At 46.1% G+C, this 19,428-nt stretch overlaps 1 long non-coding RNA gene across 1 annotated transcript; it reads left to right on the top strand.

The window, feature by feature from the left end:
• Nucleotides 1–4,812: 4,812 nt before the first annotated feature.
• LOC140261884 (uncharacterized) lies at nt 4,813–9,364 on the top strand. The gene is made up of 3 exons (XR_011905791.1): nt 4,813–4,860; nt 8,286–8,372; nt 9,144–9,364. It is a non-coding gene; the product is annotated as an uncharacterized lncRNA (long non-coding RNA).
• Nucleotides 9,365–19,428: the final 10,064 nt, after the last annotated feature.

Below are 19,428 nucleotides of genomic sequence, written 5' to 3'. Positions count from 1 at the left end.
GCTCTCCATGGGCTCGTGTTAAAATAGCAGTTATTAAGCAAAGGTGCTCCGAGTCAGCACCAAACTTGGTTTTAATGGCATGAATCAGAAGTGAGGAGGTGGGATGCAGCAGTGTGGTGTGTAGCAGCACGGTCTGGGAGGGCACCATCAGCCCCAGGCTTGCACTGAGCACAAAGCAAAGCATGGAGGGGCCTGGAGGAACAGCAGGATCCTGGGGAGGGCATTGCATCCACTGTGATGTCAGTGCTGGGTTTGCTCACTGGGTGGTGTCACAGAGGTTTGCCTTGGGAAGAATGGGCTGGTGGGGCTCAGCTCAGGCGTCCTCTGCTGAGAGGGGATCTGGAACATTGCTGGTCGTGTGGAGAGCAAATGAATGCCTCAGAACATCGTCATCGAGAGGGCAAACAGGAGGCATCAGCACAGCAGTTTGCAGACAGAGAGACAGACAGAGACGTGACACCCTAATGGTAAATACAAGCTCAGAAAGCAAATACAGCTCAACTGTGACATGGCAGGAAATCCCCAGCTGGTGCCGGCAGAGAGCACTGCAGCACAGCCAATGAGAGCACCGATTTGGAGCAAAACCACCTAAATAAGACTCGTGCAAACAACGCAGCCAGGACTGCCCAGCAGTGGTCAGGGAGGGGTTTTGCTCCATCCCAGCTCCTTGAAGAGCTGCACAATGCAATTAGGTGCTCCCAAGTGGCATCTGCAAGCATTATTTGCTTTCCTTTGTAGCTTTAAGAGTAAAGCGCAGCGCTGGCTGCAGCAGGGAGGCTCATTCACAGGTGGAGGTTGGATGCTTCCGTGGGTGCTTTGCAAACCATTGCACGTGGCGCCCCCTGGTGGGCACAGCCGGAACTGCAGCGGCGGGCCTAGTCCCACCTGAGGTTGTGTGTGTTAATGCTTCGCTTTCTTTCCCTTCCCAGGCCAGAGCGTGTCCTCACATCACTTATCTCTGTTCCATCTGCAATTACAGGTGTAGCAAAGGAAGCAGAACCCCACCATGATGCTCCTTTATCCTGCTTTGCTGACCCACAGCTTAAGGTAAGCTCCATGTGCTCCCATACCTCTGAATGCAAAGCAGCCCCCCAGCACGGAGTGGTGCACAGCGGGGGCTGCTTCCTGCACTGTTTGTTTTTTGCTCGCTGAGTGTTGACAGGCGAGCAAACAAGATCTGCGTCTCACATCTGCTCCCAAGACTCCTCTTAGTCTCTATAAGTAGCCAAAACATATCAGGAGCTGGTAAGACAACACGCCTGATGGATTTATGCTTATTTTCTCCTTCCCTTTTTGTTTTTCATCAGCTTGCTGATAAGTTGAAGCTAAATGACAAAACATTTCATGAGTCCATCCCTCGGTGTGTGGGAGGGCTGATCTGAGCTGCTCTGCTGATAGGGAGCTGCTGCTTTGCAACCCGTGCCCCTGGCAGTGCTCCATAGCCTTTGCTTTTCTCACCTATGTGTGTGTAATCTGACCGCAGACACACATCAGTATATTTTCCCAAGCCTTTTCCCTTGCTTTTGTGATGTTTGGAGAAGTGTTTGTCTTCCCAGCTCCTGCTAGGTGTAATTACTGAGAATATCTGTTTTCTGGCCACTTGGCAATAGCTAACAAGGTCTGCTGTGACACGGGGAATGCATCCAAAGCCTATTGAAACACTCCTTTCTCTGTTGTGTTTAAGGAGATGGCAGTTATCCTTATGGGCACACAGACTGCCCTGAAGGTACTCTGTCATCTTCAGACAAGCAAGGCTCTTCAGCAGCACCAAATGCTTCCCCACCACCTGGCAGCACGCAGGACAGGTGACAGCAGGGCGGCCTCTGAGCTGGGAATTGAGGCAGTGACATCTCATCACGTAGCAGTCTTTTATTTTCCTTCTTTTGCCCCTGTTTTCTTTTTCCCCCCCTCTGTGAGTTCTCAGAGCAGAGCAGCTGATTCACTGCGTATCCCTTTAACCAAGCCTTTGCTGAGGGCTGTTCCTCTAAGAGCAGAAGCACGGCAGTGCTTTACAGCGGCACTGAAAAGTGCCACAACTCCTAAGGAGCTGAGATTTACTTTGATGGCTTTTATTCCTAAGCCACCTCCCTCCTCATAAAGCTGCACATCGGTTTGGAGATGCCTGACAAGAGACCACCTGCCTTTCTCCTGATTTATTACCGGAGTCATCTGGTGCCTTTTGATTCCTCCCAGTGTGAAACCATTCATTATTTATATTGCCAAGTACCAGAAATAGCTGTCAGGTGTCCATCCTCAGGTTCTCAACCGCAGAGAGGAAAACAGAGGCCTTGTGAGCATCGCTACCCAAGAGCAAGGTGTAATAGACAGGGCTGCCCACGGGGCTGCCTTGGAAGGAGCAGAGCCAGGGTGAAGTGCTAAGAAGCAGCTTCAGACCCTCAGGGCTGCATGCAGAGAAGCAGTGTGCTATGGGAATGGCAGAACCCTGCCCGTCTGCTCACCAGCAGCCCTCCTGGTGCTTTAATTCAGCTCAAACCTGTCTGTGCATACAGGGCTCTGCTGATCACTGTCTGTCAGGCTCTCCTGACTTTAAACAGCTGGTTTATTTTGCTTCCCAAATGCGTTTCTTGGCCTGGATCCTCCTTTTGCATCTTAAAGCTTTCAGTCTTTTGGTTTGTAATGATCTCACAGCTCGAATGGTGATGCGGGCTCTGGGCATCTCTCTTGAGGCCATTGGTGAGCATCACCAAAAGGCGGTCGGTGGTGGAAGCAAACGAGCTCCTCCTGCACAAAGCAGAGGTAGATTTTTAATAGGAAAACCCCACAGTCGTGGGGTCAGATTGTCTGTTTCTTGTGCTGCATAAAACCAGGTTTGCAGGAGAAGAAAGGCAAAAGGCCAGAGCTGCTGGGAGCTGCAGGAGGCACAGGGAGCAGGGCCAGGAAAGCTGAGCGTGTAAGGAAAGGGGGGGGGTCCTTCTGGCAGTGGAAGGCCTGTGGAGATGCAAATGAGGCCCTGAAACCATTCCCACATGGGTTTTTTTTCTGATGTAAAATGCTAATATTTTCTCCAGATAGCTGAAAAATGAAGCCTGCAGTTTATCAGATGCTGCTTTTTTTTTCCTGTTGTCTTCCTCCTCTGGCTAAAAACAATCATAATAGATGGGGGTGATGGGTGATAGGTTGGTGCAGTGGGTGTCCTGCAGGAGCCGATGGCAGCTCCATGGGCAGAACCTACTCCTGAGTTTGCAGACATATCCCCAGATGCTCTGCCCAGGCATCTCGCTGCTATGAGAGGTATTTATTCATCATGGCTTTGGTTCAGCACAAAGACCTGCCCCACCAACTGTACCGGCTGCAGGATGGTTTTTGAGCATCACCCAGCAGCCCCAAATCCTCTCTCTGTGCAATTAAGTGTTATCACATTACAGTAGGTGTTCATTAATTGTCCCCCATCACGTCTGCTCCTCATAGAACTACAGCCCAGCAGTGCAGGCTCCCACTGCTCACTGCCTCTCCCATGGAAAGAGACTTCCATAAGGCCTGTGTGTTCTGCTTGCAGCAATGCAAGTGCACTGCAGCCCATTGGCATGCCGTCACTTTGCAAAGTATTTACTCCTCGAGCCAAGGTTTCCCTTTGGGAAGGCTTTTGCTGTCAGGAGATGGAGGATGGTGTCATGGGGTGCTGGGCTGGCACTGCTTGGATCAGCCCATGCTTCCCATCCTGCCCATGAAACCTTTGGTGATAAACACGGAGGTTCAATATTTGCTTGCTCCCCTCCCTGTGCTGCAGAAGGCTGCGCTCAGTGCTCTCTTTTCTCCCATAGGAAAAATAAATTAAGAAGAACTTTTTTGTGTGTGTGTTTGTGCAAAGGAAGGAAGAGAAAATCAGACCGTTTTCCCCAGGCCGCAGAATTTCTCAGATATCCATTTCAAGGTGTTTATTGCAGCCTTTCATCCTGTCCCCTTGACTGCTGAGCTTTAAATTCCCTGCCTGGCAACAGATGGGATGCCAATGTATTTTTAGCAGTTTGTTTGCTTTGATTGAACCCTTAAAACAGGATCCTGCTTTTTAAGTCCTTGAATTGCCCTGGGGGCTGACGAGGGGAGGCTGAACTGTGCACAAAGACATGCAAGAGCAAAGTGTTGCTTGTGCAGAGCAGCTATCCCAGCTGTACTGCAGCCGCTGTTGCACTCTCCTTCAAGGAGACCCGTGGTGTGCTGTAGCCATTGGCTGGCATGCAGGATGGTTCTCTGCCTTGGGAAGCTGGGAAAAGCTGCAGCAGAGGAGCACACCGAGCTGTGCATGCTCTTGTGCAGCTCCTTGCTCAAGTTTAACTTTGAGTCATAGAGAGTTCCTTCAGACCCCTCTTTTATTCTTCCCCCCCCCCCCCCCCCCCTTTAAATTGCTTTTATTAAGCGTAATGGGGAAGCTTTGATTGGATTCCTCACTCAGAGGGTTAATTAGGTACATCTAAATAAGTTACATAATGCATTCCTTTGGACTCCAGTCCATTTCCTCCCTCCAAACTAAAATGTTCTGCTCTCCAGAGAGTTCTTGTTTGAGAATTGACTGAAGGTAATTATTGCAGATAATTAAGATCACTAAGCAAAGTAATTTGATTTTCTTCTCCACCTCTTCTTCCCTCCAAGAAATGCAAATGTCCACATAGCACTTTATCAATAAGAAACATAAGGGCAGAGCAGGGACAGCAAGAACGAAAGGTACAGCCCAGTTAATTGGAGTGCAATCAGCTTTGCTGGGCAGGGCACAGCTGAAGGCCCTGACATGATGAGGTTCCATCAGTGCCACCTGTGGAAGCTCTACTTAACAAAGAGGGTGTGGAGGTGGAAAGCTGGAGCAGTTGAGAGCGTTGGAGGACTGGAAGAGCTGAGCAAGAGGAGGTACTGTGGCTTTCTGCTTTGTTTTCCTGCTTCGTTGCTGTGATTTATTGTATCTCTGGGTGTTTGTGTGCTGTGTAGGAGGTAAAAGAGCCTGGAGGAAAGCTGTTGTTTGGAGTGGGTAATCACGGATAAAGAGGTTGTGGGTGCTGTTGTTCCTCAGGTCAGCAGGTTGGGGTTTGTGTGCTTGTTGGCACTGGTGTGAGCTGGAGAGTGCATGGGTTTTTGTGGCTTTGGGGGTGGGAACAGGCAGGAAGGTCCTTGTTCTTTGCAACTTGATGGTGTCAAATTCTCCTGAAATAACACCTGAACTTTGTGGCTGTGCAATGAGAGCTTTCAATGGGCTTGTTTCCTTAGTGGCCCTGCTGCTGTGGATGCAGGTGTGTGGTATGTATCTGTGCCTCTTCCTACTGGATTGCCAAGATAGGAGCACAGACCTGCACCTGTGCAAGGCTCACCAGATAGCAAGCAGAAATGCACTCTTCCCACTGCCTTGGGACAGCTAGAAACGCATGTTTTTGTAGCACTGATGCTCTGAGCAGCTGACTTTGCTTGATCTGTTCTTGTAGTTCATATGATGGAAGTCCTAAGGTGTAAGCAGCCTTCTAACAGCCAGAAGCCTTGTCTCAAGTCCCAAAGCAGGCACTGTGTGGGATAACAGCTTCTATGTGTAGCTCTAAGGCTTCTTGCAGTGCAACACTTGAGCCCTTTGCCCACATTGCTCCCATGAATGGTCAGTCCCTACACTGAACGTTCATGTTTCATACCCTGATTTTGCAGCATGGTGGGGGCTTTGGCTGAGTCTTTCAAGGTATTTGTATGTGCCAAGTGATGCTCAGCCATGTCTGAAGTGGTAAAAAACCTTGCTGTAATTAACTTAGTGTATTTTATGGTGTTTTGTGTGTATCTCTGGCATGTGGCGGAGGATCTGGGGTCTTTGATCCAGAGGTGGTGATTTATTGGGCGATTGCATATCTACACACCATCAGTCACGCTGGAAAGAGGCACTGTGATCTCATCAGTCTGGGAGAATGAGACGTGGAAGGACTTCTATCAGATGAAGGGGGGCTGATGGATGGAGGAGTCATGGAGGTATTGATTCAAGCCAATAAATTATCTTTTACATTAATATTGTGCAGACGGTAGCAAATAGAGACTCTGCACTGGTGTTAGTGTTCTCTTCCCATGATGAAGAATTGCCCTTCTGTGAAGTTCCATTTCAGTGAGGAATGGGAAGCGGTTTCATATGGAAATCTCAGTTGTTCCATTACGTAAAAGAACCAGGTAAAATGCACAACTGATAACGCAGGGAAAGCAAGGAGAAATGGTGGGAGGTGGTGACACCTGAGATATGAGAGCAGCTCTGGTGCTGCACTCTGTGCATCCAAGTGCAAATGTCAGTGCTGAAGGCCATTGGAGAGCGTTTCTGCTGTGCAGAGATGAAGGTGTATTTCCCCCCGTTGCCCACTGGAGGTCAGTGGAACATTGTTTACCGTTGTCTTTCAGGACAAAGGAATTGCAAATCTCATCTTCCAGGAAATTAATGTCTTTTTAATAGAAATACGTAGGTTTTTATATGCAAAATTGATTAAGAATAAGTCTCCAAATGACTCATAATCCCTGCGTGTGATTTGTGGTTTAGAAATAGTTCTTGTGTCCCGAGGAGATACGGTCCCATCCTTTATGTTACAGCATTATGAATTAACAGATAGGAAGTCAAAGGCTTTAATGAGCTCCGTGCTTCACCCATCACCTGATGGATGTGTCCAAAGTTGGGGAGACAGTCACCTAAATGTGAACCTGTACTGCTCCAGAACCAGCGAATCCTGCCTTTGCTTTGTTGCAAAGCTCTCCTTAAATGCTTGCTTGAAAACCCTGGAGCTGCACAACTCAAACTGTTTTCCCAGGAAAGCAATTAAGAATGTGTGTTAATAAGAAATAAAGTTGTTTGCAAATTCGAATGGTTTAAAAGATGCCCTGGGGAAATCGCCAACAAATGGGACACTTTGATATGGCCCTTCACTAGCCAAGCAGCTCTACCTGTTACAGATGTGATCAATTAAAAACCACCAGGAGGAAAGAACGTACTCTTTTAAAGTAACATGCATAGCCAAAAGGACTTTCTAACATGATTAGAGACTGGAAGTGGTGTGTCCTTTATCCCCCTCTGTGCTGAAGGAGAGGAGGAAAGGTCCTACCTTGCTGTGTTCTGCTTTGCAACGTGAGAAGGTGAAAGTGCAACAGTGGTGGAGGGAGTTGCATGAGTGTGGCATTTAATGACCCAAAGATGGGTCTGGATGTGCTGGTAGCCGTGCAGTGCAAACTGCACTCACTCGGCTATCAGGGTATGTCTGTAGCGTGTGTGTGTTTGTAAAATATTTACTGATAACCTGACAGCAGCTCAAACACTGATGGAAAACATCCAGGATGAGATGAATCAAGTGGACATCAGCAGTGATTGAAGTCTGTGCTTGGTTCTGTCTGCAGTCAAAGGAGAGACGGATGGCTCCAGCAGGGCAGCAGGTGTAAGTTTTAAGACATAATGAATTGTTCTCTAGAGGTGCTGCTCTTTGTCCATTGATTTCTCCTCCCTGATTATATTCGACAGACAATTGACATCTCCTTGCAGGTGAGATTAACCCACGCAAGGTTTTGCTTTGGGGAGTGTGTTTATTGCATGAGATGGTCAGGGTGCTGTACTGAGTTTGTGTGTCCTCGTGCTGCTTTGTGAGATAAAGCAGTGGGAGCATCTTCTCTCTCGTGCTGGTGGCACACAGCAGGGAGGTGGCATGGTGTGGTTCTATAGTGCTGTGTGCTTGTATAGAGGGTCTGCTTGGCTTTGTATCCCTGTTCCAGGTAGGGTTTGCCCCCATAACAGTTCATGTCTGCTCTTCTGATGCATGCATTGTGTACTGCAGGGTGGCATGGGGTATTGCTGCATCTATGGAAATCATGAAGTGAATAAGTTTAGAAGGGGGGAAAAAACAACATTAAAACACAGCTTATTTTTTGTTTCAATTCCATGATTGCACAGACCATCCCATCATTGCGAGCCCCAGCTTGTGCTTTAAATAACCTAAGGGTTGGCACCTCACTTCTGCTGTGGCTTGGGAATAATCTGGTGCAGAAGTCCTCTTAATTACTGAAGGTGCTTATGTCTGACACGTGCAAAGAGCTGGAGCTGAGGTTTTCATGCTGCTGAGGAAAACAATGTGGCACAAATAGACTGTCTGAGACAGGTGGGAAAAGGAGAAGTGATGAAGTGACATCAGTGTTCACTGTAATTCAGACATGCAGTGGGTATGTGGTTTCCGTAGGGCTGGATTCTTGTAGCCTATAAGAAATTTATGGAACTACGTGTAGTTTTCTGTGATGTATGTCTATATATACATGATAATCAATGGAAGATTTCATTACTGCTATGACAGCTTCTGTCCAACTTGTTTGCTCCTGTGATTATTGCAATTTGCTTCTCCTGGAGTCTCTCTAAGGCATGACAAGGCACCAAAGTTAGGGTGAGTTACACAAAGGACTCCTTTGCATATTAAAGACTTTGCATTGTCACTTGACTAAATTTGGGACAGCATCTACCACTGTGAATGTCATCAGGGAGTTGAATTCTGCTGCTCATTATTGGGGTGTTGTGATAAATTTGTGGAGGGAGGGCTATGAAGTGGTGGTGTGCTTTTTTTCCTAAGCCTTGTCTATGCTCATTTTGCTTCCCTCCATCCCTAGCAGTCTCAATCCCTTGATAATAAATGCAGCTCGCATACAAGCAACCCCCCAGACTGATTTCTCTCCACTGGAACGAGTGATTTAAAAGAACAAGAAAAGACATTGAATGTGTTCATTATTGATAATCTTAAAGATTTACTGCAGGCTTTCAGAAAAAGCTCCAGCTTTAAAGCAAGCTGCTTTTATCTCCCTTTTTGTTTGCCTAGTTGGCTTTTGTGGGTTTTGTGGCTGTTTTTCTTTCCCATCTCATGTAGGTAGGGCCCTGAATTATTTCCTTTCTGGGGGTAGTAGGGACTTACAGTGGTGCAGGAGATGCAGGTGGGATTCAGGTGCTTCATGACTAAACCAGAAGGTAGAAAACCAGGGCAATGGGAATCTATTAAACAGCCAAGGAACAGTGGGTATCTCCATTGGGTTCTGACCTGTATCAGCCTGTATCAGAGGACAGTGTTAGTCACCCTGTGCTCGGGGTTGTTAGAGATGTTAAAGTACAGGATACCAAGCTGGGAGGTACAGAACCTGATGTGCTCATTCACCTCTATGCCCTTCAGCCTCCAGAAGATCCAGAATTAAACCTGAAAAGAGGCTCAGGAAGGAGCAGATGGCATCAGAAATCAAGAGGATGTGAATGAGCTGCCATGGGAATGTGAACTTTTCACCCATACAACCTTTTGATGGGCACAGGGAGACCTCTGTGCTGACCCGAAACCAAAACCTTCTAGGAAGCTTGGGAAGTGCTGGGGGTTATCATGGGGTGGCAAGTGGGTCTCAAGTCTGGGCTCCGTTCTGTGCTAAGCATGCTCGTTATTTCAGAATAATAAGCTTTCCTATATGGATGGCTGTCAGGAAGCAGACTGCGCTGACCCAGAGATGCGTGCAATGGCAGAAGCAGCAGATGCTCAATATCCTGAGAAATCAGGACCTCCAGTGGGAGTTTCTTCACCCATTCCCTTCTGTCTGGGCAGGGACACTCGTGTGTTTGTGCACAACCACAAAGCAAGGAGGGGAGCTTCCCTTTTTGTGCATTGGGGAAGGAAAGCAATGTGATAACAGCTGACATGGAGCGTGTAAATGGATACTGCAAAAACTGAATAGGGAGAGTCTGACCATAAAAGTAAGGATATAACTTGGCTCTTCTGGAGTGCAGGTGACACAACCCAGAGCAAGTCATGTTTCAGCTGTTTTATGCTCTGCACTTGCAGTGTGCTCTCCTTTGTAAGAGGCAGGTGGGAAGTGCCATGTAAGAGTGGTTTCCTTCTGGCACAGAAGGTGTAATTTGATGGTTTGAACTTGCAGATGTGGAGTTCTGATGGCTGAAGGGGCATTCGTGAGCTTAAAATTAAAAGAACAGCCACAAAGTTGGATGACGCTCACCCTGAATGCTAATAAGAAATAGGGGACTTGGTGTATTTGGTGGTCAGATTCAGCACGGTGTATCTCTGAGTTCCTCTGCTTCAGGGTTTTCCCACCTGTGTAAGTGAAAACCTATTGGGCAAGCATCAATTCAGTGACATATTGGAGGAAAAAGGAAATGAATGAGCTTTGGTTTTGTTTATTCCTAAGTAGCTGGAGTGAGTGAGGTAATTTGCGTTGAATCCGGGCTCATTCACTCTCCTGCAGTGCTTCTGCCTTCCATGATGTGATTTTTTTTTTGCTTCTGAAGCAAAAGATATTTCCCAAAGGTCTCTGAGCATGTGTAGCTGTATTTCATCCCCGTAGTTAATTCAACAAAGGATGCTGGAACACAAGAGTATCAGAAAACATTTTCTGTGTTCGGGAAGCAAAACCATATGCTCAAACCCCATCATCAGTTCACAGGCATTTTAATAACCTCATACTTCACCAATCAGAATAATTAAATAGGCTCATTATTTAAAATATTCATTGTGTCCGGATTCCATGTTTGGTTTTCTTGGTCAATTTGGTTCTTGCTAATCTGGGGGAAGGAAAGAATGTTCTCTAGTGCTTAATTTGCATTAAAAACACTATAATTTGTAAGTAAATTGGAAAGCTTTTAAGTGGAGAGGGAACATCAGTGACTTGACAGTCAAAGCTCTCCTTTGTTTTTCAAGCATAATGTTCCAGAAAGATGCTCTTCCTTTCTTGGAATTACACGGCAGTAAAGAATGAAGCCTTGTAATTGTTCATTAATCCACGGTTATTAAGAGCCTGGTAGAAAGCACCAGAAAAGGGAAAAACAAAAAGACCTGGAGTGGGTGCTATCTTGTTTATGATACCTTCGTTAGAAAATGGATTGTTGATGGCTTGCCCTGTGTAAGGGGTTGTCAGCAGGATTAAAGTTGGGGGATTCCTCTTCTTGATGCCCCAAGGGATGTTCCCACAGGGGCTCATCATCAAAACTTGGCTGAAAGAGAGAAAAAGATGTAAGAACATTTCACTGCCTACAGTGAGTTTCTTCTTTAGCAACAAAATGTCATTTTTCCATTGTGGCCAAGCAAGGAACTTAGTGGTTTGACTCAAAAAATGACCCGACTAGCAGATCTAGTCCGATCCGACCCTACTTTTCTTCCTTTTTTGCTTTGGTGTATCTGATTGCATGGATAATCTTTGGGGACAAATCTTTATCTGCTGTATTAAAGACGTTGCTTTCTTTGTTGCTTCCTCCTCTTTATTTAGGAGGAGGGTAAGAGGAGTTAGAAACGCAGTGGAGAAGCTTATTTCAATGCAGATCTATGGTTGATAATTGCAGTTTTAAAGCCTTCTCAACCTTCAGCTGAATGAAGATAAAGGAATAATGGCTGTGAATTATTAGCTGCTCCGCTTACCTTCAAAACAGTTCTTACACTGTTGTGATACTTGGATGTATTTGTTACTGCATGTCTTTTGTTTTCAGCACACATGTGGTTGCTGTGGTTTTGGTTTTAGGACCCCTATGGTAATTCTGCATCCATCTTTCTGCTGTGGGTGTGTAGGGCTAAAATCAATGGATTCTCTGTTTTCTGTGCTTCTGAAGTGATCAGATCCTTTTCTTTTTCACCCCATTATTTCTTGGCCAGGATAATGCATCAAATATGCATATGCTGCAAGTTCATAGGGTGCTTATCACATTAAGTCAACCCAATGGGAGACATACTATCTTATAGAGTAGAACTACATCTAATTATGGGTCGCTATTAAGACTGGAGTGAAGAAAAGCTAGTCTGTGTGCTCAGGAGGCAGCATGAGGCTTCTATGCCTTATTGCTGCAGGTTTGCTGGAGAACCAGATGGAAGATGCTGGAGAAGGAACGTTAGTGGAACTGTGTGTTCTAAAGGGGAAGATTTTTGATCCCAGTGATTCATTGAGGATGATGCTAGGAACAAAACTTTACTGAGGCTGTGTGTCATAAATGGCTTTCACAGCCTGCAAAGGGAAGATGTCCATCTCAGTCAATGAGTTAGGACCTGGTTGCTAACACATGAGGAGGAAAGTAAACCACCAATATTATGGGGCTGGATCATCTTCTGAAACCCTATAGCTCTTGAAACCTTTTAATTGGCCTAATGGGTCAGATGGGCTGGGTTTGGAGAACAAAGTGTTGTGATGGAGGATGCTACCCCCATAAAGTTCTTGCACCTTGGATTTGAAGTTGCTGCTGGCATTTGTTATCCACGGTGACTGAACACACAAGATCCAGCAGACAGAGCTGTGAAAGACTTGATTGCTTTTCTCACCTGCCCGAGCAGTGTCAGACCCTGTTGCTTCTGACAGTGCACTTCAATTAGGTCTTAAAAAGAAACATGGTGGTACATCCTCCGAGCAACTGGAGATGCTGTGGTGGGTTCCTTGGAGAATGGAGCAGCTTGATTTAGGCTTAAGGACGATGCTGCTGCACAAGGGAGCCACCAGTCACAATAATTACATCGCTGTCTTCTCATAATATGATTTATTTAGATGTTGCTGTATGAATTAATTCCCTCTAATTGCTGCTCTTCTCACTGTAAATCAAGGCTTCTTGCTTTCTGGAGAGTAGTGAACATGATCCTACACTGAAGTAATTAGTCCAATTAGTAAGGAAAGCAGATGTGGAAAACCAATTACTTTCAGGAATATGTCTGCTCCCGTGTAGCCCAAATGCTGTTCAATCAAAATGTAACAGTAATTTAATAAAACATTGTTTTATTCATTGACTCCATTCAGCACAGGGGGCTCCTCCTGGCTGCTTTGGAGAAGGCAGTGTCTGAGGTTTGTGGCTGCAGAGGTGCGAAAGGAAAACAGCTGTAGTTGGATAGAAGTGATGCTTTCTTATCCTTATGCCCCTTGTGCTGCCTCCGTATGGAAACAGGTTGCCTTCTACCTAGAAGGCGCTTTGTTTAGCATATGGAAGTAATCAGTAAAGCATCGAGAGTGGGGAAATAATTGAGGGAACAGCACTGAGCACTTTCTTCTCTGTAATGAATTATACAGGGGGGTCCTTGGAGCTGCTCTCAGTGGGACAAGCACAACCAGAGGCGCTGAGTCTGCCTGCATTGAGCAGGGAAACCAATGCTCTCCTTGGGGTTTGTTTTTAAGCTCTTTAACAAAACACACAGAGGAAGTTTTGCTGCTGAAGTTCACCCATCTATTTTCTTCTATCTACCGCACGGAAGACAAGTGTTCTCATAATTGGGCCATTAAAGGAGGTGTTGAAATGTTGCTAATTGTCAAAGGCAATTAAGTGTAGCAACATGTCACAGGTAAATTAACGAGGCTCCAGGTGTTATGAGCAAATTGCATTTCTGTGGGTATCAAACAACTCCTGTCCTTTCTGCTAGCTGTCTGTGCAGCCCTGGTGCGCTGCTCCTTTAGTGATGCCCTCATGTTTGGGCTCCCTGTATGTATGGGACCTCTCCAATAAGCAGGCAGTTCTGCAGTAAGTTAGTAATAAAACAGCAATAGTGCTGTTATTTGCTTTGCTATTTTCAGGAAGACCATGCAGTGACCCCAAAGCACTGCTGAGAATGTTTAGTGTTTTAACCTTTGAAGAGGGGGTTATTTCTGATCACAGTTTAACACGCGAAATTTGGAGCTCCTCTATGAGTGGCCAGCAGCTGTATTGCTTTTGCCAAAACCCATGGCATAACAGCCTCCCCCTGCAGCTCACAGCGCCATGGATATTAGGGGAGCCCACAGAAGGGTGGGACTGCTGCATGGCCCTATAATTATCCCTCTTTGTTCCTTTTCTCTTCCTTCTGCATTAGATGCCCTCCCTGCAAAGAGGCTTGTGATTATGTGTGTGTGTGCACGCGTGTGCTCGAGGGTGGGTGAAACCTAATTGTATATTATTAAAATATTATGATTATTTTTTTTTTCCCCATTCCAAGCTGTAGGCGACGTGGCACCTCCCCGGTGCCTGGTGCAGCTGGTGTTGACTGGCACTTGTAAGGTTGTCCTCCAGGTGCTGCATCAGAAATCTTTTGACACAGTGTCAGTAATTAAGTGTACAATTAAGAGAATGTCTGCAATTAAGTTCAATCAGTCAGTCAATCAAATCTACATTTGGAAAGGGTTTCTAAAGGGCCTCTCATCCAAACCTCCCCTCTGCTTCAGAGCGCTGCGGAGCTGACACCAGACACAAGGCAGTGCTTATGGGAGGGGACACAAAGGGCTGTATGGTCAGTAGTGCAGACAGCGGAGGGTATCTGAGGCTCAGCTCTGCTGAATGGGACTAATTTTAGGTAGGGAGTTTAGATTCATCACTACAATAACTACTGAATGGGTTGGCAACTTTAGCTTTCCCTCGCTGTCTGTCTCCCTGCGTATCCAGCTCAGCTCAGTTGTATTATTGCCCATCTTTGTCCTTGTGGAATGAAACAAAATAGGACAGTGATTTTGACAAGATAAACTCTCTTGGCTTCGTGGCATTCTGAGCATCCTTCAGTTCGTGCCAGCTTTTGACAGAGATAACGGAGGGTCTTTTATGTTCTTGCTGCATCTGTGACTGACCCGTGCCATGTCCTGCCCAGTACATGAAGCTGGAGGGGAAGCACTGCCTGCTCTGCTGTGGTTCTTTGATGCATTTTCCTCAGCTGTACTATGCTTGAATTTCTTTTTAGCTACTCGGAAGAGTAACTTGAGGGCTTTTCTTGTCTGTGGTGCTACGTCAACTTGAGCAATGAGCCTTGGTCTCTTTGATAACGAGCTTGCATTTACATAGCACCTGTCATCTCTTAAAGGAGTTGTGCTAAGTGCGCGGTGTATTGACAAAGGCTTGTCCGTAGCAATGTGCAGTTTGTCTGCTGTCTTCTATATTCATTGCTTTAATGCATGGAAAGCTGTCAGCCAAAGTGTCCTTCATCGGCAGGAAGAAAGGAACAACTGGCTAGGTGCTATATTACTGTCAGTGCTGTAAATATACCTCAGTGTATCACTAATACCCAGCTGTATTTCTGTCCTTGTAGGGCTCCCAGTGCCTTACAAAGGCCTGTTTTACTTGGGAAGCTGAATGCACCAAAGAGGGGTTGAGAAGTGCTGGGGATCCCAAGCAGGGCATGGAAGTACACAATTGGTTTTGCTTTAAATATGCTAGATCTCGTTTTTTGGGGGGGCCACTGAACCCTGGGATATGAGGACCTTAAAAAGGCAATTATAATTGGCAGGTGATTGGGTTTGGAGGTGATGTTTCTGTGTATCAAATTTAAGTGTGTTAAACTCTTGAGTAATCAACACTGACACCTTAAAAGAAAAGTCTTGTGTTTAACCTGAAGAATCTCTCAGTTCTCCCTTGACTTGGATCTTATTTACATGTGTTTTATTCCAAAATAAATAGGCCTACAGTTGTAATGGCGTTCTGCCATGCTCTGAAGATACAGCAGCAGGGATGCTGGAGGGAGGTGAAGGTGGATGCTTAGAGGAGGATCCCTAAGGAAATGCACTGTTTGTACCCTGAGACAGTTCCATTCTGGTTCCTGCACTTGTCTATACAATCCTAGAGGGAAGATGACTGAAAGCAAAGGTTACACATCTTATTTATCCACATTTGTGTTTAATATCCTGCTAAGAAGGTATTTAAGCCTCCAGGAAACCAGCTTGTGGTCTTTGTAGACGTCTTTTTTATCTCTGCATACGATGCAGAAAGTACGTACGTTTTCGAAATGGGCTCTTAGTGGAGATTCAGAAGAAATATTCAACTTATTAAAGTGCTCGGTGTGCCGCTCCTGTTTGCCAGCATGCTTGGCCTCTGTTTGGATGCCTGCTGTGTCAGCATCCACGCCGTTTCCTTTCTCTGCCACTGGGAAGCAGTTCCTCTTGTTGCTGATTCATCTCCATGTCTCTTGTGCTTCACTCCACTGAAATCTGGTTGGGTACGAGACAGACTCCGGTGGAATGAAGGACAACAGAACCCATGGATTGTCCTCATTTCTCTTGTAGAATGTAGGCACGTTCAGTGTGTCTCACAATATGTTTCAGGGACGTGCAGCTGGGATATCAGTGATGCTCAAATCATATATAGGAGGTGTGAAACTCTACAGTCAGTGCTGATGGGAATCCTCTAGGCTGGAACTTTCATTCACCAATACATTTCAACCCATCCCCCCCACCCTCTGCTTTCATTCATTTTTATTTTAGCCTGTTCTGTATTAAGCAGAGAATCTGAATCTACAGAACCATAAGAATGATGATAGGTACAGCAAAGAACTGTCTGCTCTTATTTGCAATAATGAGAACACATGAAGCTACTGCTTTCTTCCAGCCTAGGTAGGGCAGAAAGAATATCATGTGCAGCCCAACATGGTGCAGAACTGAAGTCTGATGCCAGAGGTTTCCCATAGCAAGTGGGCAGACAGCAGGAAAACTGTGTCTAAACATGGCACTGCCAGCTTAGTGCTGCTCATGTGCACCTCAATGCAGCCAAACTGAGTTAACTGCATCATGGGGGGGAGATCTGAGACCCTGAGCGAAGCACTGTCCAAACCCTCTAGGAGATATCTGTCCTCTTCCAAGGAGCTTCTCATCTGTGAGGCAAAGGAAAGGGAAAGACTGTTAAATATTCACCCTTCATCTCCCCTAGGACTCTAAGGAAGGAATGGGATCATCAATAGATCCATTTTACCACTTAGCAGGTGCAAACAGAACAAAGATTAATACAAAAGTTTGGATGTGATGGATATGCTTTTGGACTTGAATGTTGAGGGTGGGCTTTGGTTGCTCCCTGGTGCTCAGAGAACCCAGGGAACATCAGATTGAATTTGCTTGAGCTTTGCAGCTTTAGGAGAAGGTTGGTTAGGAGGCAAAGCCTTGGAGGTAAATGGCAATGCTTGGCTGTGCTTACAGTAGGAAAGCCAAAGCATGCCATGGAGGTGCTGATAGAGGGTTTAACATAGCAAATAGCTTTGGGTGTTTTCTTGCTTTTCCTTTTAAATCTAAACCTGTTTGCATTGATGGCTCCTCCCTTTGCTTTGTCAAGACACGTTGAGAGCTTCTGGGTAAGTCCTGAGAACCAGGAGCTCATCAACTGAAATTCCTCCACGCAATCCTGGTTTATTTGAAATGCCTTTTATTAGGCAAGTTGCAACGGGTTTGGGGCCTGAACACCTAATGCACAGCTTCCAGCTGTTAACCACTCCGTGCCTGGAACTGTTGGTGGAGGAAAAAAGGAGCTGCAAGGCTGGCATTGGTTTGTTTCAGGAGCAGTTCAGGCTATCAAGTAAAAACAAGTACCAACAAAATCTTACATAAAAACGATGCTAATAACTCGAAATACAAGCTCTAGAGACCTGCACCCAAAACGATATCGTTTTTGTTCTGCCTTCTAATGAGACGCCGCTGGGTCTTTGCTTCTTGCTGGGGAGAAGTCATGGGAGTTGGGCTTTGTGCATCCACCTGAGCTGCAGCACGGGTCCACTGCTTCCCCTGCAGTGGCAGACCTTTAGCTAAAGGTCAGGTACGATTGTACTGGACTTCTCTGAACTTTAATGCGAGCCAGTGTTTCTATATTCTTGTCTGCAGGGAGATAAAGATAGATGCACTGACCGAAGCTCTTAGCACTTTTGCTATATTAAAAGCACTTTGCATTGGGTCCAGTGATTACAAACCTTAGAAGCTTTCTCAAAAGTGCCTGAAAATGGTACTGCTGTCCAGAAAAGTATGAAATAACTTATTTCATTACAATGAATGCATTCAAAATCAAGCTTGAATGAAATTATTTCTTCCAGGTGAGGCCTGAAACTGGGCACGAGTTCCCAAAGTAACAAACATCTGCAACCCGTACCTGATTTGAGCTGTTAGGTCTGGCAATGACCCTTTATTCTCTTAATTTTGAGCCAGTTTTGGGACTTGCATGTTAAATTTGCGGTCTGCTCTTGGAGAAGAACCTGTTTCTAAGGCAGTAGCTGAAGTCTGTTACAAAGCTCAGCACTGAGGGATTGGGAAGGCCTTCAGATTCCTTTGCCAGTGCCCAACAGGTGGAGAAAAGTAGATACGCTCAGTAGGGGAGACAAGCTCAGTGCCCTGACTGCTCTGACCACAGGGCTGGATGCAGCTACCCCAGTTTTCCAGCATCTATAACCCCACAGAGCACTGCACGATTTCAGGACTTCAAAGAACTTTGCAAACTTCAACCTAACGTTTAATTAAATGTTCTCTATAGGCTACTAAGCTGAACTTCTAGGCAGCTCAAGCCTGGTATTCATTGCACTGGTGTAAAGCCAGAGTAACTCCATGGCTTTTAGTTGAATTACAGTGCTTAATTCTCGCCAGTCCAGGAAGTGTTTTTTAAGGGATCCTTCCATGTATTATCAACTGATGCTTCAAAAACCTTCGCTATTACTTAACAACAAGAAACGTTTGCAGCCTTCCCTTTTAAAACCAATCTCCTGGCCTTGCTTTCCAAAGCACAAAGGGCAAGTGCTGCAGCATTCCCACCAAACAGGGTTGGTGCAGCTCTGCAGTCTCCTGTGAACCCATCATGCTTCCCAGCCATATTCCCCCCCCAAAGCCCACAAGTTCTAAGTCCATGAGCTGTGTACTCACCTCTGTTAATTAGGCACAACTCCCGGCTTGCAACTGTTTTACTGAACTTTAAGCCCCCTGGAAAAAAAGGGGGGAGGGTTATGGAGATGGGAACTGAGCCCAGCTGGTTAAGAAGCACTTTCGGGGCCTATGCATTCTCTTCTTCTTGTTCTTCTTTCCATTGAACAGAATTCCAGATCAAGTGGAACAGCAGCAGAATGCCAGCGTTCCTGCAGTGGGGTTGCAAGGGTTGTCGTGCCCTATCAGCAAGGCTGAAGGAAAAATGGGTGTTATAAGGGAGAGAGGAGAGAGGAACGGAGCTCCTCTGTGGAGGGTGCGCTTCATTCACCCCCCCAATAAATAAATAAATAATAAATAAATAAAGCAAGGGGAGGGAAGAGGGGGGGGAGGAAAAAAAAGTGCTGGAGCAGGAGAGCAAAGTTCTGCCCACTTTAAGGTGGTGGCCCCAGGTGCAGTCTTTATTTGCGCGCCTGCTCAGGCGGCTCCGCGCTCCTGCGGGCGCAGCCAATGGAGAAAGCACGACTGAGCGCTCCGCCCCGCGTTGCGCTGCGCGTCTCCTGCGCTCCTCCTCCGGCCGTGCGCAGGGATGCGCCTATAGGGAGGGGATGTCCGAGCAGCGCTTGCTTCAAAGCACTCTAAGGCTACAAGAAACCCGTTCAAAACCAAGCTTTTATGTTTCTCTTAGGTGGCATTCGAAGTGCTTCCGTGCATTCATCCCAACTCCAGCGCTAAGGGAAATAGGTGTGAAATGACTCTCGAGTTGCCTGGTGTGTTATGCAAATCCCCTGAGTCCCTTATTTATACGTACCTTTTAATGTCTTTTTGTAGTGCTAACGATATTGCTCTTCCATGCTGTTTCCCATATAAGGAGTGCAAATGAATCCC

This window comes from Excalfactoria chinensis, chromosome 23, assembly GCF_039878825.1.
Source record: "Excalfactoria chinensis isolate bCotChi1 chromosome 23, bCotChi1.hap2, whole genome shotgun sequence".
Classification (NCBI taxonomy): domain Eukaryota; kingdom Metazoa; phylum Chordata; class Aves; order Galliformes; family Phasianidae; genus Excalfactoria; species Excalfactoria chinensis.
This window is presented reverse-complemented; position numbering and strand designations above follow the sequence as displayed.